The 23,419-nt window shown below is 39.6% G+C and overlaps 1 protein-coding gene across 2 annotated transcripts in view; it reads right to left on the reverse strand.

The window, feature by feature from the left end:
• Ir8a (Ionotropic receptor 8a) overlaps positions 1-20,655 on the reverse strand; it is a 95,662-nt gene extending 75,007 nt beyond the window's left edge. For both annotated transcript variants that reach the window (XM_083131386.1, XM_083131387.1), the window contains exon 1: positions 20,400-20,655. The gene's annotated coding sequence lies outside the window, so the exon portion shown is untranslated. The remainder of the gene's footprint in view (positions 1-20,399) is intronic.
• Positions 20,656-23,419: the final 2,764 nt, after the last annotated feature.

Here is a 23,419-nt window from a genome sequence, read left to right on the forward strand (position 1 = left end):
TCTTCGAGAACATTCTTTTTTTGCATTTTATCTCAATATGGATTTTTTTTGTTACTCTTCACGGGAACACGTAATATGAAGTAAGAATAAGTAATACACATTTGTGCTGATTGAAGTTTTTCGAAATGGAACTTTTTTTGCCACATGCCACAGAAAACCTCCTTGAGATGGGGTGGTTGGAACACTTAGAAGACTTATATAGACATCTACAGTATCAAATAACAAATGCAGCAATGAAGTACCAATTCCGTAGAAATGTTATTAGAGGCATACATTTCTTATTAATCACGTAAGGTAAAATGACAACAACCCGCAGCGATTACAAAGTACTATACAACAACACCAGGAAGGTTAGTATGCACTGTTTTTTTTTAACTTAGGCTACTGTCTATTTACAGTGTTCGGTAAGTTACATTTTACAAGTAACCAAGTTAAAGTTACTCATTTAAAAAGTAACTCTGTTACAGTTATTGGTACTTTGAAAGTAACTGTGAGTTACTTTACATTTACTGTGAAAGAAACTTACAGTTAATGATCATTGATTTGTGTAAAAATTACAAATTGTGTTTCTAGTACATAATATGTCTTCATATACTTACATTACTACTGCAAATAAATGATGAAACACAGAGTCAACTTTGCTTGAACGATTTTAATTAAGAAATCATTTGTATGCTAACCACGGTATTTTGAATATGGTGTCATTGATTCCACTTGCATCTATTTCTTTCTCCTCCATTCCAAGTTCAACAAGATCCAAAGATCCACTCCTTCGACAATGACTTTTCCCTAGCTCGACAGTTCACCTAAAACACTGACGTTTTCACATACAATTAGATATGAATTGAAGTAAATCGTGGATGAAGTTAGCATGCAACAAAGCATAGCTTCCTTGCCACGCCAGCAATTCCAAGACAATCATTTTACGTAGCATCCAGAGAAGGTTCAGATATATTTTTTTAGAGTTGGGAACAGCATATGTGAACGGCACAATTTATAGTGCATGAAATTTTGGAAATGCATAGAGTACAATAGAGTAAGTATTATTAGGTACTATGTTCATGGGCGTAACTTGAGAACTATCCTTGGGTTGAGAGAATCACAGTTTTCCATCCCATAAAAATAGTGTCAAAGATTATTTGCTAAATACAATTGAAAAATCACAATAATTACTCTTTTTTGTTTGTTCCTCAAGTGCCAGGAGGTTCACAAAATATATTTAACTTGTAATTTTTAATTAATCTATAAATTTTGGATGGGGCAAATACTTCCTATTGTCCCCTTCAGGTTATGCCTATGCTTACCTTTACACATAGTGAACAGAAATTTTGAATATTATACCTCAAAACATATTGTACTTCAGACTTTGTGCTAAATATATAAGCATTTCTAATAAGATTAACTTTTAATGCAAATTATTTTTTTATCACCCTGTCTCTGAACCGCCCATCCCAATTTTTCCATCAAGCATTAGTACACACTCTGAGCTACCTGTATATAAAATTTGGGGGAAATTGAAGGGGGGCATTACACGAAATTCGCTCTTGAAGTTAGTATAATTTATTTTTCTAAAAAAATACATGAAACTATACATAAAATACATGATTATTGATACACTGATCTGAAACCTTATTTAAATGAAAGCTTACACTATCCTGAGCAAGAGAAAACAAATTTGAAGTTTCTACGGCAAACCTGAGAGAAGATACTATCATTTATAACTTAATGCGTGTCATTCAAAGTGGAGCCACAAGTTGCGTACACGGATATTTTTAAAAACACGTAATTTCTGAACCCCTTGACCAAACTCAAAAAAGTTGTCATTTTTGTAATTAGCATGAAAAGTTCTACAAGTATACCGAATTTCATCCAAATCGGAGATGGTGGGTGACATGGCCTGGACGATTTGACGTGGAATGACCCAAACCCGAATTGAAAACCTTGTTCGGTACGCATTGATTACCATTTTTTTTTCTAGCCAATCTCTAGTTCATACTTTTCCTTTCTTAATAAAAGCACAAAGCAGTAATTCTCCAACATTCTTCAAATTGCCCGTCCACGTCCACCTTTAAGCCGTTTATAGACGCAAGCATAAATGCTACGTAAATGCTTCCAGTTATACACCAAAGCATTTCATGGATCATTTCGGTTAGCTGTTCCAATTACAATGCATAATACATACAACACGAAAGGCACGTCGAGTTACACCGTTGTTTACATCTCACGGGGCCGCCATTATGGGAACGAAAGACTACCGACAAGTACGGTGTAACAAGTACCGTGTGAGGCGAAAACTAGCAAATGGGTAGTCAGTCCAGCGTCAACTAGAGCATTCCTACTGGATATCCAGTTCCGTGTGATTCAGGCTTAAGGCTGTCTCACAGTGGCGGCGATTGGGTTCCATAATTGGATGGGAGGGAGCAAGGACAGTAACTTTCTCTTGGTAGATACGGTGAAGCATAGTGCGGGGGCAAAAGTGGCAAAACGTGGGGGGCAACTGCCCACACCCCCCTTAATCGCTGCTTCTGGTGGCTCAGGAAAAAAGTCCGGCTTCCAGTTTCATGTGTTATCAACTCTTCACTTGGCGTTGTTCATGTGGATTTGTTATGCATGTCTGTGATTAAGGCATTCGCGAAGGCTTACAATTCGGGATGTTCTTTAAAGTGTCCCTTCATCAATTTCATCGTTTTGTCACTCATCCTCATCGTCGCGGTCAGTCAAATGGGGCAGAAAATCAAATCATACCATAGAGTCTTTCGGGTACTGAGTCTAGATCTCATCTCGACTTAACAGATGTTTTTCTCGTTCGAGGTCTCGTCTCGACAAGACTCGAGTCTTGTCTCGTTCTCGCTTGGACTTTTACAAGGCCAGAAGCGAGACTTGCAATACTACTCGCAAATAAATGGAAAAAAAAGCGTGATTCAAACTAGGGATGGCCAAACGGATCTGGATCCGAAAAATCCGGATCCATTCGGATCCGGATCCGGATCCAAAAGTTACGGATCTGGATCCGGATCCGAAAGTTCCGAATCTGGATCCGGATCCGAGAGTTCCGGATCAGCGGATCTGGATCCGGATCCGAAAGTTCCTGATCTGGATCCGAATCCGAGATTTCCGGATCAAGATCCGGATCCGAGAGTTCCGGATCCGAGAGTTTCGTATCTCAATCCCATTATAATATTACCACACCTTAAAAGGTATTATGATCTTCGATTACAAAGAAATTTTTCATTAGTTAGTCCTACAAGAATTTTTTTCAAGTGTTGTTCCTAAAATACTTTGCCACGCATCGGCTAACGCACTCGTGCACAGAAATAATCTTACTTGTTTAACATAAAATGTCAGAGGTGATTTTGTAAATGCCATTGAAACGAATATGTATTCATTCGAATGTATTGGAAATCAAAACACACGTAAATGTGAGACATTCCATTCCAGGATGAAACCTTTAACACATATAACAAGATAAAAATGTTATTAAAAAATTATACGATTTTTCTACAGTTACAGTTTTACAAATTAAATTAAAATATTATAATATATGCAGTGTTATATAATTACAAAGTGTAAGACTTTGAATTTGATTTGAATTTGATTTTAAAATTGTGGTAGCGTCAGCACTTAGGCTATTTTGCTCCCGTCACATTATACGGGGGCCAGCCCCTTACCATTACAAATGACAACTCTAACATTGCATAATTAAAAATCTTAAAATGTTCTGACTTCTGTTAAAAGCTGAGGCTGTAAACGGGCACTCATCACAAATAAGGACAAAACACAGGACAACACAAACAAAATTATACTGGCCATGGGGCCAGTCGTCAGAGCCTCGTTAGTCTACAGTCCAGGGAGTACTACGTGGAAGTGAGGTTGACTATTGGGTGCACTACGTGGAAGGAGCACCCCTTACACCCCAAAGTGTAAGACTAACAAGGGAGGTTATCTAAGTGTCCCCGTCCGATTTCCATGAAACTTGGCAGGTGTATAGTGGGGCCCAAAGGAAGAAATACGTGTTTTTTTTGTTTCAGCTAAAAAACTGTTTTAGGAGGCAAAACCCCCTCAAATGTCAAGATGAAGACAAATTGAAGTGAGGATCTGACCTCTGTGTCCCCCTCCGATTTCCATGAAACTTGGCAGGTGTATAGAGGGGCCCAATGAAAGAAATACGTGTTTTTTTGTTTCAGCTAAAAAACGGTTTTAGGGGGCAAAACCCCTCAAATGTCAAGATGAAGACAAATTGAAGTGAGGATCTGACCTCTGTGTCCCCCTCCGATTTCCATGAAACTTGGCAGGTGTATAGTGGGGCCCAAAGGAAGAAATACGTGTTTTTTTGTTTCAGCTAAAAAACTGTTTTAGGGGGCAAAACCCCCTCAAATGTCAAGATGAAGACAAATTGAAGTGAGGATCTGACCTCTGTGTCCCCCTCCGATTTCCATGAAACTTGGCAGGTGTATAGAGGGGCCCAATGAAAGAAATACGTGTTTTTTTGTTTCAGCTAAAAAACTGTTTTAGGGGGCAAAACCCCCTCAAATGTCAAGATGAAGACAAATTGAAGTGAGGATCTGACCCCTGTGTCCCCCTCCGATTTCCATGAAACTTGGCAGGTGTGTGTATAAACGGGCCCAAATGAAGAAATACGTGTTTTTTTGTTTCAGCTAAAAAAACTGTTTTAGGGGGCAAAACTCCCTCAAATGTCAAGATGAGGACAAATTGAAGTGAGGATCTGACCCCTGTGTCCCTCCGATTTCCATAAAACTTGGCAGGTGTATAGTGGGACCCAATGGAAGAAATACGTGTTTTTTTGTTTCAGCTAAAAAACTGTTTTAGGGGGCAAAACCCCCTCAAATGTCAAGATGAAGACAAATTGAAGTGAGGATCTGACCCCTGTGTCCCCCTCCGATTTCCATGAAACTTGGCAGGTGTGTGTATAAACGGGCCCAAATGAAGAAATACGTGTTTTTTTGTTTCAGCTAAAAAACGGTTTTAGGGGGCAAAACCCCCTCAAATGTCAAGATGAGGACAAATTGACGTGAGGATCATCTGACCCCTGTGTCCCCCTCCGATTCTAATGAAATTTGACAGGTGTATAGAGAGGCCGTATGCCCCCTGTTTCTTCCTATGTCATATTTACGTGGTTTCGGGGTCAGATGCCCACTTCAATTTCTCCTCATCTTGACATTTGAGGGGGGGGGAATGAAAACACACATAAATGTGAGACATTCCATTCCAGGATGAAACCTTTAACAAGAAGAAGAAATGTTATACATAAATTATACAATTGTTCTACAGTTACAGTTCTACAAATTAAAATAAAAAAGTTCTGGATCTGGATTTCGGATCCGCTAGGATCCGGATCTGGCCATCCCTACTATACACCTGCCACGTTTCATGGAAATCGGAGGGGAACACAGGGGTTAGATCCCCACTTCAATTTGTCCTCATCTTGACATTTTAGAGGTGGTTGCCCCCTAGAACAAATTTTTTGCCGAAACAAAAAAACACGTATTTCTTCATTTGGGCCCTGCAAGTTTCATGGAAATCGGAGGGGGAGACTTAGACCTCCCTTGTAAGTGTATTAATTAATTACAAATCGCGCACACACGCACACACACTATATATATATGTGTGTATGTATATTATATATATATATAAGCATAATGTATATTAGCAGGTAACAATATGTTCTGGACCCGGATCCGAAAGTTCTGGATCCGGATCCGAAAGTTCTGGATCCGGATCCGAGAGTTCTGGAATCGGATCCGAAAATTCTGGATCCGGATCCGAAAGTACCGGATCCGGTTCCGGATCTGAAAATTCCGGATGTGCGGATCCGCTAGGATCCGGATCTGGCCATCCCTAATTCAAACCCAGTCGGTCAGCTCCTTAGTCATTTATCTGGTAGACGAAAAGTAAGTGCGCACCAGCCGAGGCTTTACCATAGAACAACCCAAAAAAACAATGAAGAAAAATCAATCGAAGAGCCGAGAGGGAAAAAATAGTGACAAAAGCGCACGCTGTCAATTTTTATACACTCGTCGCGGACACGAGACATCTTTCGACACAGAGCGTGCGTCAAGTTTCCACTTTTTTTTCGTCGCCTAGCAACCGCCCTGGTAAACGAAGCTCAAGGTTTCCTCTCTGCGAGGCTTGGATATGGGGCTGTCGATATGGCATTGTCCGGCGTCTCTTCTGAATAAGGAAGCAGGGGGCGCTCCACCCGTTTCTGCATAATGAGGTACTCTGGCAAAGGAGAAAACTGGGTCGTCGGGATATGCAATGAATAGGAAGACGCGTTTCGCGAAAGGGTCCACTGTCTGACCGCTCACAGGATGTCGATAAAGTAAAGAAGATAATAAGGTTCGTTCTCCCCAGATCCAGCGGCTCCGTTTGTTTGTTATATGCTTCCCCTTCCCCCCATCCCCCGTTTCCTCCAAAGAAGAAAAAGCTTTCCGTTAAAGGGAAATTTCACCTGCAGAGCAACGTCGCAGGCAAAAAAGTTATCCAGGGCCTTACCGATGGCGTAGTGGTAACGTCGTCGCCTTGTAAACAAGGGTTCCCGGGTTACCGGTGGAGGCACATAGTGGTTCGAATCCCACTTTAAACTTAAACTGTAGGTCCAGTCTCGATTAGCCTTTCTGTGCATGAAGCGGCCTGACAACAAAAACCCAAGCAAGGAATTAAGTTCTGTGTTGTCGAAATCAAATACCTTATTTACACGTTTCTATAACTTGCACTTTTTACACCCAAAATTAGAGGAGAAAATTGGATGTGGCTCATATTCAAAATAATTAAAGCCAGCCATGCTTCATTTTAAAGCAATTAATTCTTAATTAACCTTAAATACCTTGTAAAAAAATCAGGGTTGTTAAAGATCCAGGAATTTTAAATAAATTCAATTCCGGTCCAGGAGAGAAAATCATCAAGCGTAAATGGGTTCTGGACTGTAAAGAACCTTTTTATCTGTAAAGTATTTAAATTCGGTCCAGGACATTTTTTCACGATCAATTTAAATACGGTCCAGGAACATTCTTTTCTGAATGAATTTAAATTCGGTCCAGGAACCTTTATTCCAGGATCAATTTAAATACGGTCCAGGAAACTTTTTTTTCCAGAATCAGTTTAAATAGGGTCAAAGTTCCGTATTGAAATGAAACAATACGCAACTTGGATCGAATACGAACCTGACGATAAACAGTTATCCACTTGTGAGCATGAAAGACTGATCCAGGTGCTGGCTGTCTAGAGAATCTAAGCTAAGGTACAAGGTAGAAATGGGCGAAACGCAAACGCTGCCGTCACGTTACCCTTCTCCATGTAGTCCCATTCTATCGCGCGCGTTCCTACCCTTGGTTTTAGCAACACTTTCCGTCCCTGTTGTGATATCTGCTGGGAACACAGCAGCCTCACGTTACCTCATCGACGGCTCCTATTGGCTGCGCTGTGGTTCCTGGATCGGATGCCGGAGCAACACGTGACAGGTTTGCTTGAACTCAATAGTCCATTGCGTTATGTACAATGGGCCCGTTCCGAAAGTCGCACGAGTTTAACGCGTTAAACGAGTTATGGTAACTGGCCGTTCCATAAGTGCTTCCGTGCATTTCGTGAGTTTCATTATGTTGTCCCAAAAGTCACATTCCGTGCGTTTCGTGCAAGAACGAGATTCACCAAACGCACGGGCCAGGAGGCTGGTTTGTACCGTCAAAATCGTCTGCTCCTTGCAGACAAAGCGCATGCTGATGGATTCAAACTGTACTAGTTCGGAAAATGTATTATAATTTTAACAGATAGCGATATGAAGCAACATGCACAAGATAAGTATGCCTTGACCGTTCTTAGAATGTGAATAAAATGAGTAACAGTGGCCATAATAGAGTTTATTTTTGCCGTAAGGACATTCCTTCCGCTGCGGAAACTTTCTCTAAACAAAACGCTGCGCCTGCGCTTTCGCCTAGAGTGTCCCATAAGTCCGTAAAATAACTGGTTTCACCAGATTTACGAGCCCAGTTATTTTCGTTGAATGCGTTCGTTTCGTTAAGACTTTCGGAACGCACCCAATGTACAGTAACTTTTCGACAAGGGAGTATTTCAACGTGGCCCATACTGGACCATGTGGCCGAGTGGTGACCTCCGTGGCGGAGTGGTTAGCAGAGAGCGCTACAACGCCAGGGGTTCCGGGTTCGAGTCCCGGGTAAGACATGGGTATTTGTGTTTGTCCAGATGATGAGAAAATGTAAGAATTGACAAGCGTAAAAGTGAGAAAAAAAAATGGTTAGCACATCGCGCTGCGACGCCAAGGGTCCCGGGTTCGAATCCCAATTTCATCATTGCATCACTCATCCCCCATCTTCGCAAATTAGACAGGAGGCACAAAACGCGAAGTAAAATAAACTAAATCAATCAATCAATCAACGTGGCCCAAGAGAGAACAACAGCGTTATGATTTATTTCCTGCGATACGGTTTCTACAACCGCAGTTCGACATTCCAGTGTAAACGTACTCGCGGACATTTTTAGAAGGCAATTTCAATCGGTCAATCCTGGCCTACGAATTGAAAATAAATGCAATCCCTGACTGGAAGATAAAATCAGCAAACGTAAATGAGTTCTAGACAGCGGGTATAACCTTTTCATATTTAAAGAATTTCAATACTGTCCAGGAACCTTTATCCGGATCAATTTAAATACGGTCCAGGAACGTTTTTTCCGGATGAATTTAAATTCGGTCCAGGAACCTTTTTTCGCTCGCTCGTACTCGTTCAAGTCCCCCACCTTCGAGCGTATACAATAGAATATAATTTTAATGTGACAATAATGTCAGACACAATATCTGTAAAGTATACGCCTTGGTAGTTTCAGCCCATAATCATGTATTTCATTTTCATATATATAATTGTGTATTGGTAATATGAACTAAACTACATTTTAACATGGAGATGATGACTATGTTCACTTAAGTTTCAATTTCACTGAGTCTTTCACTTCACGATCCATATTTGAGGGGTCCACTACCACAGACAAATTACGGTTACACGTGTACTACTGGGCTTCGAGCGTATACCGCTCGTTTTATTCTGTTTGAGCGTTATTCGCTCGAGCAAAGAAGCTCTCAATTCCGTACGCTATAGCGTCGTCCGTTCGATCTATTTGGCACCCTACAGCACTCTAGTCCTAACAACACTCGGAGCTTTCCGACCGAAGTGGCAAGCGACGCGAGCACCTCCAGTCTGTAAATAATCCTTCACTGCGCATGCTCGAACACGATGCACACTATCGAGAAAACGCCTGAGTCCGAGCGACACACAAGCGACAAACGTCATGCGCAGATTGCTTGTGTCACTGCTGTACGAAAGTTGCATTTATTTCTGAAGGTTCGTTTCCAAGCTACTCGCAAAAGACAAGAGCCAAGTGGATTTCGCACCGAAGTGACAAGCGACACGGGCCTCTTCAGTCTAAAAGCATGTATTCACCGCATGCGCGAACAACAGACCGTGGCGACACTATGCAATTGAGAAAACAGGCAAGTGCAAGCCACAAGTGCAGCTTGTCATCCTAGTGCCTCGTTTCGAATGGTTGTATGAGAAGGGTCTCATTTATAGCACACCGTATTGAGCACACTAGGCATGATTCAAAAACGGACATCACAAGGAGGTCAGTTGACATTCCCCTTCCTGAGAAGTCGGCTTGACCTAATTGTAGTACATTTACGTAGCGTACCGGTCCCGTGGCGAAGTTGTTAGCAAATGACCAGAGCGTCATTCCATTCTTGGAAACAGGTTCTGTGTTGTGGAAGGAAGGCAGTGGCATGAAACGTGTGAGTGAGGCAAAAGTGGAGGCAGTTCGGGAAGCTTTTCAACGCAGCCCATGAAAACTGATTAGACAGGCGAATACACAACTTCAAATCCCTCGATCAACTGTGTATGACATTGTACACAAAAGGTTGCAGCTTAGAGCTTACAAGATACAGCTCGTTCAAAAAAAATAATCGTAATTACAGACCTTGAAGGAAGGAGTTTGCTATTGAAATGTTATCGTGCATTGATTAAGACAATGAATTCCTAAAACGTGTAGCATTTTTTGACGAAGCCACTTTCCATACATCAGGTAAAGTGAATAGACATTGTTGCAGGATATGGAATGAGGAAAATCACCACTTCGTGGTAGAACATGAAAGGGACAGTCCCAAATTAAATGTGTGGTGTGCATTGACTCATGATTCTGTGATCGGGCCTTTTTTCTTTGAAGAGGATACAGTTACAGGAAGCACCTACTTGGAAATGTTGGAACATTATGCTGTACGCAGTATACCACATGGATACAAATTTCAACAGGACGGGGCTCCTCCGGATTACGCACAGAATGTCAGAAACTTCCCCGATCACCATTTCCCATAGAACTGGATTGGAAGGGAAGGACCTATTCAATGGCCCCCGAGGTCCCCTGATTTGACCCCACTAGCTTCTTTCTATGGGGTACATCAAGACTCTCGTGTACCAAACACCAGTACAAGACTTGGACGATCTTCGGCAAAGAATTATCGCTGCATGTGAATCTGTGACGCCTCAAATGTTACAAAACACCTGGAGGGAGGTTGAGGACCGCCTTGATGTTTGTCAAGCAACCAAAGGAGCACACGTGGAGATCTATTAAAATTGAATATTTTGTGTTGGTGATAAAACGTGTTGAGTTTCTCTTTCAGACAAACGAAACCGGACGATCCTATCACTATTGGTTGCAGAGATAATTTAATTTCATATTAGTAGATATTGGTAGATATTTACCCGGACACACTACTTCTACAAAATAAAGTAACAAGAACAATTTCAGTAATGAGTAGGAAAGGATTTTAAGGTGCAAAATTATGATCGGGAAAGGGAAAAAAGATTCTGAAAATGTTTTCAAAAAGGTGCAAAAAAGGTGCTGATAAAATGCCTTTATTCAAGTCTAAACCAGTTACATTAACATTACTTATTCAACACTAGTAAAGAATATAATTTATGATAAACATGGAATAATTTATATTATCCATTTTATAGCTCTCGTTCTGTATACAAAATGAGACTATAGGATTTTATGTAGCTGCTCAAGAAGATTGAAAATCATTTAATTTTCTTTCCAATGTTTAACGAAACAAGAAAGAAAGGGAAGGATAAAGGTGTCGAATCATCGAAGAGGGGTTAAAAAGGGGATAAATGAGCTAAGTGTGTTCATTTTACTTGGTTTAATGTCCTAAAATACATATCTCAAACGACCGGTATGAAAACAGCTATAGTTTTGGAAAGATGCTGCACCTTAAAATCCGTTCCCTAATGATGAGACATTATAATGCAAAAATTCCAGTATCAATAGCTCTTGCCGTTTTCGAGTTATTGACGCTCAAATATAATGCTGCACGACTTTTGAGTAATCGTGTAGTTTCCTTTCTTTACGTACATTTGTTAGATAAATAATTTAGTTTGTTGCCTCTTGTTATTTGCAGGCAAATTGAACAGTAGACGAGCCGAGAAATAAATGGCAAATGAAATGAGGAGAAATGGAAAAGGGACGCGATGTGCTAACGTGCATTTTAAATTGCTTATCGATTCGTAAAGTTTCTAGACGCGTGGGAACACACGTGACGTCGCTTTTTCATATTTCAAAACGCCCCTTTATTACTGACCCGGTAGCATTGATTATGTTCAGTTCTCTTGAAATCGTCGGATGAAGACACGAAATAGTATTTTTTTTTTCAGAGAGAGAGGAAGAATTGCTAGAATTTTCTTTGCGTCATTTTCCATATTTAGAATTACATGTTGATTACCTGGGCCTCCCGGATGGCGCAGTGGTAGCGTCGTTGCCTTGTGGGGTCCCGGGTTCGATACCCGGTGGAGGCACATAGTGGTTCGGATCCCATTTTAAACTGTAGGTCCAGTCCCGATTACCCTTACTGTGCATAAAGTGAACGTAAAACACCAACTCAATCAATCAATAAATGTTGATTACCTTTATAATGAGGAAAACTTGTTCACATTTCCAATGATGTCCAAGCTCAAATTATCCATGTTCAGGGTTACTATTGATTTATTATTGGAATTACAACACTAGCTATTTTTCCCGATAATTTTAGTTTACAAAAAGAGCAAAAAAAGGAAAAAGAAAATAATTGAGTTTCAGCTCAACAAGGCTCAACATTGAAGTACCCGTATCTAATTATTATAAATTTTCATTAAAAAGGATGTCAATTAGTACATACATATAGAATTAGAATTTACAGAATTTTGCCCGTGTTCCATAACAAAAACAGCAACATTTTGATTCTAGGCTCAGACAATAAAATATCTGTATTTATCTACTGAATGTCACTTTGTTATCAGCTTTTAAAATTCTCCTCAGATTTGTAATTCTTGTTTTTGTATAGATGTTGTGCACTTATAACATGTGGGTATCTCATACATAAAAATATGTAATTTATTGCATAAATTATACAACTTTTATTTTTGGAATAGGTGAACTTAATATAATCTGTTCAAGATACCATGAGAGCTGAGGGAGGGGGAATTGTATATCATCTTCGCTCTATCTTCTCCAGACATAACCTCTTTATTTATTGATAACTTTGCTCTATTCTGCTGTGCCATGTTCTCTGACTGAACTAAGAGACACATATAGTCCGCTTGCGTTCGTCGCGACCATCGACTTAAGTGCGCATGCGCTAACTGGGCGAGTCCAGTGGCAAAATAGGGGTGGTGGCAGCAAGTGAAACGCAGATGGGAAGTACATTGTGTCCCGGGAATCTCTGGAGGGAGCGAACGAAAAGAAGTCTCTGCGCAAGTAGTGACTCGAGAGGGCTCAACCAACAAACTTTGCACCGACTTATCTCTTTCTCCCCTTCTCTTCCGTCATGCGCGGCCTTGTTCCACAGATTCCACATACAGACTATATGTTTCTTCAATATGGTCTGCTGTTAAAAGATATCCACGTTTAAAACGTCGTCTTAATGAAAAGTCCCGGTCAAGGCATGGTGCGGGGGCGGTCCCAAGCCAAGTGTCTCAGAAATAAATAGCTAAATAATAATAATTAGATACTAATAACATAAATGTTTAAATTAATACATTTATATAATTTATAGTTCTATTCATAATATATATAAATTAATTAATACTTAAATACACTAAAGTTGCTGACCAAGGCAGTTTATTAAAAATTAAAAGCATAAACTGCCTTGGTCAGCAACCTTAGTGTGTTTAATATGGAAACAAGGCTTAATTGTGTTACCGTAATGAATACTGTATTGTTAAACATGAATAGGTAAATAGACAGTGTAAGAATAGAGATATAAGAACACCATTCATTATCTAGATTATGTGTAGTTAAGATCGCCAAAAGTTTCATAAAAATAACTGTGCTGGCAAGGAAAAAATTGTCAAAAAGATAGAGAATTGAATATTTATTGAATACCTGATTAATATTTTATGTAGTAATGTGCATTAATCTATGGTACTGTCATTCAAAGTCGTATTATCTCATTATCTTTGCTTTCCAATAAGTTCGGTGGAAATATGAGTAAATAACCCTCGATTACACAAAAAATGCTAAACAAGTATATTTTCAATATTTAATTTTTTTACTTGATGTCTTTCGGGTGGGGTCCAGACCCCTCTGAACCTTCTAAATACGACCTTGGGTGTTCCCTGTAGTTCTTCGACACTTCGTTTCGGAGATTTTACAGCAAAAGTACTCGAGTTGAAACAGCTGAAAGATGGAGACGGAAATATTTGTTGGAATGCTTTGTTGGTCTAACGTCCTTGTTGCCATTAATTCTTCCATCAACCCTTTTGGACTATTAAGTTTCTTCCAATGCAAATCAACTCCTGTTTACAGTCTACAGCTGCCAGCATTGAAACACCTAGTCAAGACTCCAATGACAGGTGCATACTCAATTATTCATATAGTAACAATTGTGTATTGTTCATTATAAACACATCAAACGTATGCGTCTCAAAAAGTATTGACAATCCTTTTCAAAAAGTTGAAAGACGAAATAAACTACGTGGTAAATTAGGAAATTATAATGACATTTCAATACACCTTGAATTGGCTGAAATTGAATAAGTTGGAATCCAGTGTAGGCGTAGTAAATTGAATAGCGTCAGTGCTTGTTTGCTATAATAAGGTTTTAATATTTAATATTTAATGCATGTTGGGAAATACAGGGCATGGTTCGTTTATTGACTAATTTGAATGTTTGTCGTTTTACAACAGAGCCGCGGAGTGGGTGATGGTTGGGGGGGGGACGATGAATGAGCAAAAAGGTAAAAAAATATTAGCGCCCTATGGAATTAATATTACAGTACACTCGCGATTTTCCGAGCTAATTGGGACAGAGACTACCTCGGATACGGAAAAACTCGGATAATACGGAGATAATGTGCTAATAGGTCGTAAATGACGAAACAACACTTAAAACTGTACGGTAATTATTTATTGCTAGTACAACATAAATGAGAAGATTACTTTTTCAAAAAGTCTTTCATAGTTTTTTGGACTAACCTCTTTCCTCTCTTCGACGCTGCGATGTAACGCCAACGCTGTAGGGAGAGTAGATCAAGCGGCGTAGACTCTTCTTGCTGTTCAATGTAGGCTATAGCAGCTTCTATCGCCTTCAGTCCCTCAGAATGTGATATTTTCGGGGTGCTCTCGTCGGTGTCGTGCTCCTCGCAATTTTCTTTGTTGATCTTGGTTACACCACTCGAGGACGTCTTCATTTTCGATTGGCGTTTCCACTGGTAGCTCATTAGCTAGCTGCGCGAGTTGACAGACATTTTCATTGTCCGATCCCGGCAAAATTTCGTTGGATTTCTCCAAGCCAAACAGCTTTCTACATGATCTTTGAAGTGTTGAGTTCTTAACTTCATCCCACACCGTCGCAATCTAATATGAAACATCTTTCACCGTTATTCTTTTCAGAGCTTCAGTTACGCCCATCCCTTCATCCAATCTGGAAATCAACACCTGAAGAAGCCTCCGCCAGTAGTTTCTTTTCATAGTCTCAAGAACCCCTTGATCAAGGGGCTGTATTAGTGGGGTCACATTAGGTGGCAAGAACATGGCTTCAATATCGCCGCTACAAAGTTCGTTGTCGTCCGGGTGAGAAGGCGCGTTGTCCAACAACAATACCGCTTTTCTAGGAAGCTTTTTTTCTTATTAGAAACGCCTCAACCACAACGAATTCCTTGAGAAAACAGTCATTGAAAAGTGTGCTGTCCATCCACGCACTTTTTTGATTTCTGTACATGGTGGGAAGACAATTGACATTAACGTTTTTAAACGCTCTTGGGTGTTTTGACTTTCCAATCAGGAGGGGTCTTAACTTATGGGAGCCAGATGAGTTGGCAGAGGCTAAAATGGTCACTCTTTCCTTACTATTTTTGAACCCAGGAGCGGTTTTCTCTGATTTCGCTGTCAAAGTCTTGCTAGGAAGCATTCTGAAGTTCAGCCCTGTCTCATCACAGTTGAAGATTTGATCCGATGTCAGTCCGTCAAGCAAAACAACTTCTTTCATTTTTGATTGAAATTCAGCAACTTCAGATGAATTAGCTGACAATTTTTCCCCAGTAATGTTGAGCTGTCTAATGCCGTATCTCTTCTTCCATCTGTCCACCCATCCATCGCTCGCGGTGAAACCTTCTTCGCCGTCCTTAAACTTTTTTTGAAATTGTATTGCCTTAGCTTGCACCATAGGACCACTTACTGGACTTCCTGAGCCTCGCGGGTGTGAAAAACACAAAAATAAAGCCTCGGACGTCTGCTCATATTCACCTTTCTTCATCGTTTCCCCACTTTTCAATGTCCTTCCGCTTACGTCTCCAATCTCCAACAGTCACTTCCCTGATTCCATAATCAGCAGCAACCTTTCTAATAGACTCAGCTTTATCCAACTTTTTTGTTGCGTTGAATTTTGTTTCCAGAGAAACCACACACTTTTTTCCGTTTGCCATTCATACTACGTTACTCGCTTAGAATGGGCCTACACAGAAAGAAACACCACCGTAACAATCGGATACACCGACAATGTAACGAACACGTGCAGCGCGGACTGTGACTTGACTCCAACTTACTAGTAAACAAACAGGGGGTGCGTTATGAAGCGCGATGTTTTCCAACCACTCCCTCGGTTAACGCGGAGCCTCGGTTAATCGGGACTCGGTTAATCGCGAGTCTACTGTATTTTCAATTTAGCAATGAAATAAAACAAGCAATCATCTTGCTCACGTAGCTCCCATTACTGCGTTTTAAATAAGTCACATCGAGTTGTTACTTATTTATTTTATTCATTTATCTATTTATTTATTTACTGCTTGATTTGGATGTCGAAGTTGCACAAGCCTTTTATTTCACATAACGATCTCTACTTGAGATTTTACAAATTGATTACAATAGCTAATTGCTTGCGAAATATATAAAAACTAAAAATATTAAAATATACGTAAATGAGAATAAGAAAAACACACGAAGAATATAACATACACTGTAAGAAAAGTAAAGAATATACATAAAACACACACACACATACATATATGTATGTAACAGAAAGTACTCAATATACAGAAAGAGCAAATGAGTTTTTTGTAACAAGAAGTTTACAAGTAGGGTTTCGTTTTATGGTATATCCCTTTCCAAGATACTGAGATACATACTAATGGTAAATGCAGGGTAATTTGGAATGTAAATTTTCCGTGTCAGGAAATACGTCCTTGAGGTTTTGATGAAGTGATTATGACAGAATATACTGTAGTTGCATTTCGAAACATAATAAATTTTCTTGGTATTGATTAATAGTGTCAATTATAAAATTAGACCGCATTTCTGACAAATATACGTATAACCTTCATGTGATGTCAAATGCCCAATAAGCCGAAGCTCTGTTGACTTATTTATGGTCATTTTCGTAATCTCAATAATGGAAATTTATTTATTGTTTCACAAACAATTTTCCTCTCATCCCCACGAAAATGTCGCCTATTTTACAACATCTCTCGAAAAAAATATGTGTTTTATTTGTAATTAAATAAAATTTAAATGAAAACTTTTTGTTAGTTAAGCCTTGCCCCCTTAGTTTTGGCACCCTATCGGCACTCCCTCCTATATCGCCGCTACTGGAATATTTGCTGTTCCACACAGACCTTAAGTGCATTTGATGTGCGAGCAACCAACCCTTGAAGTTTTTCTTTATCAAATAGCTATCTATCTTTCCAATATAAGCATTATATAATATATATATAAGCAGGGTGTCTCAAAAGTAATAGCGCAAACTGACACAGGTAAAAGTACACGATAATAGAAGCAAAGAAGTCTCACGTCAGTAAACATGGGTCTGCAAACGAGCCGTTTTAGAGATAATCGAGAATGTGTGATTACAAGCCGCCACTGACTTCATTGTTTGTAAACGTCGTCCTAGTTGGTATAGGCAATACCACCTCTCGGAAATGTTCTGGTTTGTAAACAATGAGCAAACCTCGGAACGTGCAAGGAGTAAATTACTCGGTGATTACAAAATACAATCAATGACGGCTTGTAACCACACATTCACACACATTATTAGCATTTTAAGAAACTAGGACGACGTTTGCAAACAATGAAGTTAGTGGCGGCTTGTAATCACACATTCGCGATTATCTCGAAAACGGCTCGTTTTGCAGATCCATGTTTACTGAGACTTTTTTGCTTCTATTATCGTTTACTTTCACCTGTGTCAATTTGCGCTATTACTTTTGAGACACCCTGTATACTGTAAAATATATATAGTATATATCACTATCTATGAATCTACCTATTTCAGATGTCTTGTAGTGTATTTATATCAACATCAGAAAATAAAGCTTCTGATTGTCCTTAATTCCCCAAGACAAGTGCCCGTTAAGTTAAGATTGACAGTAGAATTTTAGAATATCTTGCTACATTCCAGAATCATAACAACTCAAAAAATCCTATCAAACTAAAATAACTTAATTTTCAGCATTATGTTTTCTAAAATCTCAGCTCCAGTATTTTAGAATATCTCTCTTCCGCACATCACGGGTATTTCCAAAGTTTAGTTACTATATCTTGAAGCACCTTTCATCTTTCTTTAATGTACCTTAATGACAGGGAATACGGGTGTAAAATTTACTATTTTACTTTTAAGAAAATTGTTGAACTCAATACCACATTTATAACAATCAAGAATGGTTACTTAGCAACAAACTTTCTTAGAAGTTTAGAATGTTTAGCTAGCCTCAGATTGAAAATATATAAGTAACATTTTCGATTGGTATAAAATAGCGTTTTAGAATTTAGACTTTGTAGTTGGCAAGAGAAGTGCTCGTTTTAAAAGCTAACAAAAGTATTACTGGCATTTCGAGTAGAGAAAGATACATTTGCAGCACTCTTTGCACGGCAATTTTTATGGACACGCCAGAACTGTTTGTTGGGAAATCCAAGATTAGCAACTCTCTCTCTCTCTCTCTCTCTCTCGACTTGTTTTACATTCTCTCTCTTTCTTTTCTCTTTTCTCTCTTGTTTTTTATTCCTCTCTCCTTTTGTTGCTTCATTTCTTTCTTTCCTTACTTCTTTTCTTTCTATATTTATTTCCCTCTCCTTTGCTTGACTTTATTTCTTTCATGCTCTCTTCTTTTGTTTCGATCTTTATCTCCTCTTATCTTGCTTCTTTGCTTTCTTCTCTCTCTCTCTCTCTCTCTCTCTCTCTCTCTCTCTCTCTCTCTCTCTCTCTCTCTCTCATCCTCCCCGATGGCGCTGTAGTAGAGGAGTAGCCTTGTAATCAAGGAGTCACCGGTTCGATACCCGGTGGAGACACAGTGGTTAGGATCCCACTTTAAACTGTAGATGCAGTCTCGATTAGCCTTTGTGTGCATAAAGTGGACTTAAAATACCACACACACACACACAAAGAAAAACTTTCATAAGGGTAGTAGCCATCCCCGCAACACTTTCAATGCGGTAGATATTGCATAAGATTTTTTTATGCACGCTAGATTATTCAACGAGCAAGTCCCATGTATGCAAATTTTATATAGAAAATAACTGTTGGGTTTTGTTGGTCCACATTAATGGTGAAGTGAAATATAACTTCCCGATTTCGGTTTTCAAAATATTATTCTGTATAACTTCGAAAATTTGTTCGAACATCGCCACAAAGTAGGAGTGGAGAAGTCGTGCAGAGGGAATATTTTCGGGAATAGTTGGTTGCATTAAAAATACGCACATATTTAGAGCACAGGTTCGATTAATTATAATTTTTTTCTCGTGTGTTGGGGTCTGGAGAGAATTCTAATTGAGAAGGGTGTTTCTACCCAGTTTGGTGCCACCCCCTGTTTACATACATTATGGGATCGATTAATTTTTCGCTAGTGAACCCCGTATACTTTACCCGCATGCGCGAGTCGGGAAAAGAAGAATCCCCAAAGTGAACTGCCTGAAACGGATCATTTCATCCCTTAAAATATTAAGGCTGCTATTCAATATGCATTCGAAAGGAATAGAATTCAAACGTGAAATTGGTATCATTATTGCTCATTGTGGTGTTAATTATTGCACGAACATGATAAATTCAAATTTAACCAATATCTATAGAGGGAAGAACACTATTATTGGGGAAAATATGCCATGTTGCACCCCTTGGAAAAAAAAATACCTTCCTTGTTGCTCCCTGGAAAAAATTCTGCGGACGTCCATACCACGAAGGCGTATAGGGGCGTGGAGTTAGGGAACCACATTTCTTCATAATGGCCGAAGGTGGGGGTGATGTGATCAGCACCACGCCTCTGACCGCCTTTTTCGGATTCTGACTTCTTTGTCTGGGCTGATACGTTGCGTGGACTCCATGACTCTTGACATATTTTATTCCGTAAATTTAAATTTCCTTCCCGCTTCTGTTAGGTAACTCGATGACCCGTAGGGGAAGACGTGCTCAAACCTCCAGGAATCGCTGTTAAGTACTTACCACACTATTCCAAGTTATTTAGATAATCGTTCAGTTTGCATGTGGACGCACGTTGGTAAATTTGCTCTTTAATTTGACATATTCTTATTCCAAAGTTGAGTATTCAGATAGCAGTAATTTGGGGTTCGAACCCAAGTAAAAGAGAAACCACCACTGGCGAACTCCTCCTAGTCAAGTGCTGGCGTCAGAGACTCTATTTTCTCAACATTTGGTTGATGCCGAAGTCCAGCAGAAGTGTCAGCTTTGCGGAGGAATTTCTATTTGCAGGTGTGTCATCACAAGCATATTGTTAAAGGCCAGTTACTAAAGAGGAATACTGTTCTGGAGCAACCTTCAGAATGACATTCTTACAGTTACCGCAGAACGATAATCAGTATTGGCTTTCAGTTAATATAGTTGATCTTCCATGTTCATTAGAACTTACCAGTATATCCAGTAGCTATGATGCAATCAAAATTTTCTGCAGGCACTTCATTTAGTTTACAAAGAATTCACGGCACATTCAATAAACCACACGTCGTTGCTTCTGGTACTCTTCTTAAACTACACAGCCACCGGAAAGAAGACTTGAGCAGTCCAGCACATGGACGTCACGCGCATGTTCTGTCCCCACTCTTCCTCCACTTCTGTTGATAATTTCCTCAGAGTTCAGCAGGTGACAGTATGTCGATATGTTTATATTTCGTTCTCTTTTTGGAATACCCGACCGTTCGTGCCTCCCTTTGATTCCAGGATGCCGATAAGCTAGTATGACAAAATCGAAACTTGATATCGACCTCAGAATTTATGGGCTCCAAACAGGTGGGTCAGCTCCTGCGAGTTGGGACTGCTGCAAGTTCATCGTAGTTCTTTATCGGCCGCGTGAAATATTGAACATGAAGGTCCGGTAGATGGGGGAGTCTTCTGTGTCAGTTTTCGATTGGCCTTGTGCATGAGTTATGAATACTTCCGCTCCGTGCTATGATACATCGATCAGGGGCATTTAGCAACTGCCAGTCATGGCCCATAAACCCACTTAGGCGGGTGTGCGTTTGTGCGTAATGGATTTTCGAAGTACCTCTCTTTTTCTCTTAAAAAGTTACCATGGTTTTCGTTTCTCTTGTACTACACAGTGTGTCTACACTTTATAAAAAGTGTAAATATGTAAGACTTACCATAGGCCTTAGTTTGTCTTCGATGTACATCCCTCCTAAGTCCACACACGTAGTGGCACGGCTGTATAATTGCTGAATGCCCCTGTGGAAATCTTCTTTTTGGATTGTGTTTAGGTGACTCGTCACAGTTTCTTCAATTTCCAAAATGGTGTGTAAACGTTTGTCCATGAGTTGAAACTTCAATTTGGGGGAATAAGAGTAGTCGAAAAGTGCCATATCTGGTGGATATGATGGGTGGTTTAACACAGTCACTTGTTTCAGTGCCAAAAACTGTTGGACAACAATTGCCTTGTAGATTGGCGCATTGTCATGCTACAGGAACCAAGCACCGGATTCAACCAGCTCTGGTCTCAGTCTTCTCAGTATCTTTAGCAAGCGCTTCAAAATGTCTCTATATACAGCTGCAATCATCAATCATCAGCAATAATCATCCTCAATGACTATCACGGTTTTCATTCAGTTTTTGTCGAACCTTTTCAACATTATCGTCAGTTCGACTGGTAAAGGGACGACCCTCCCTGGGATCATCCACCACATCTTCCCCGCCATCACGGAATTGACGATGACAAATGAGAATATTGACAACGACAAAAGGCTTCATTGCCGTAAGCAGTTTTCAGGATCTCCACGGTTTCTGAAGGAGTTTTTCCGAGTTTTACACAAAAGTTAATCGCCATTCTTTGTTCTGTTTTCAAATCCATGACGAAAGTACAAAACACTGCTCTAATTTAGAAGCATTAACTCAGTACTACGTAATACATGTATCAAACGCCAGATGGCAGCATTTACCTTGTAATGGTGTTGCCAGTCTAAAAACTTGGTAGACGCACTGTGTAGGTGTGAGACCTGTAAAATTGATTCCACGGGTCATGATTAATTGTCCGTTTCCTAAGCTTAACTGCGTTGTCTGCTTATTAGGGTTCAAATATCATAATATACCTTCTTAACTCAGGCTTTACCATGGATTTCCTAAGTCACCCCAGACAGAGTAACGTAATGAATTCAAACAACCAAGAACCAATTCAAGATAATTAATTCAAACAACCAAGTACCAATTCAAGATAATTAATTCAAACAACCAAGAACCAATTTCAAGTAATGAATTCAAGTAACCAAGAAACCGTTGCTTGTGTAATACACATCATGTACATATTATTATTAGTATTAGTAGTATTAGGTTGATTTTGATTTGGTGATTTTACCTTTCACGAGACAAAATTAGAAGTGAAAAAATCCGGAATAAATGGAAGGTCGAAGCAAAGCTGGGGGAAATTCAATAATATCAGTTCGAGTGGAATCAACATGTTCTGAGGATACCAGATAGCCGTTTGCCTCGAAAATAATGAAATTACAGCCCAAACGAAAAAGAGAAATTTAGGAAGACCATATAGCAGATGGAATGATCAATTTTTGTAGTCGCAGAACGGGCTTTGGTTACCCAGACCTGCAAGAGGAAGAAGAAGGAACATTAGAAGTTCTGATACGACACTAGAACCATTACAATAACTGATATGGTAGCGAAAGATCAGTCAGTATTACTGAACTTTGAGGAAACGAACAGATTTGAGAGAAAGTGGTGCCAGTAAGACCCCGTAATGCGTGAAGTTTCGCTCGTGAGGGCTGGATCCCTCAAGCAGGTGTTTTCGTACCAGTCATTAATTAGCAGTTCTAACCACTAGTAATGTTGTATATTTAAAACACATGAATTTTCTAATTGTAAAGTTGAACAGATATGAAACGCGATTGATGTAGGCCTAATTGTTAAGTTCTCCAGTGAGGCACCAAAGTCACTGTCTCACTCACCGACTTGGAACATTGGGGATGAGAAAAATCTTACAATTTTTTCCACAGAAAATTCTCCTACATTTCCTCATTGTGTTTTGTATTACATTTGGTTGCTTAGCTTGTACCATTACGCCTACACCATTTATATTCCAGCCAGTTGTTACATATCTTAAGGTTTTATTCGACTAGTATCCTTCAATTGGATTAATTTGTTGGGTTTTTTGATCTACCACAAGCGAAATTTCTTCCATGACATTCTTGACTGCAGCAGACGCGAGGTCCATTGCTTTTACCCTCGACCGAACATGACCTGTACATACGCATATTGCATTGTCGGTAAGGCACGCCCATTTTTACCGAACAAATAAAATTACGCAGATCGTTAGGTTCCTTAAATCGAGCTTAACAAAATTGTTGTGTAATTTGCCAATTACTATCGATTTTCGCTTTCAGTTTTCTTTGACTTTATCTTCCTGTCAACAGTTTGATTTCGATGTCTCGAAAC

Source organism: Lepisma saccharinum, chromosome 11 (assembly GCF_977018435.1).
Source record: "Lepisma saccharinum chromosome 11, izLepSacc3.1, whole genome shotgun sequence".
Classification (NCBI taxonomy): Eukaryota; Metazoa; Arthropoda; class Insecta; order Zygentoma; family Lepismatidae; genus Lepisma; species Lepisma saccharinum.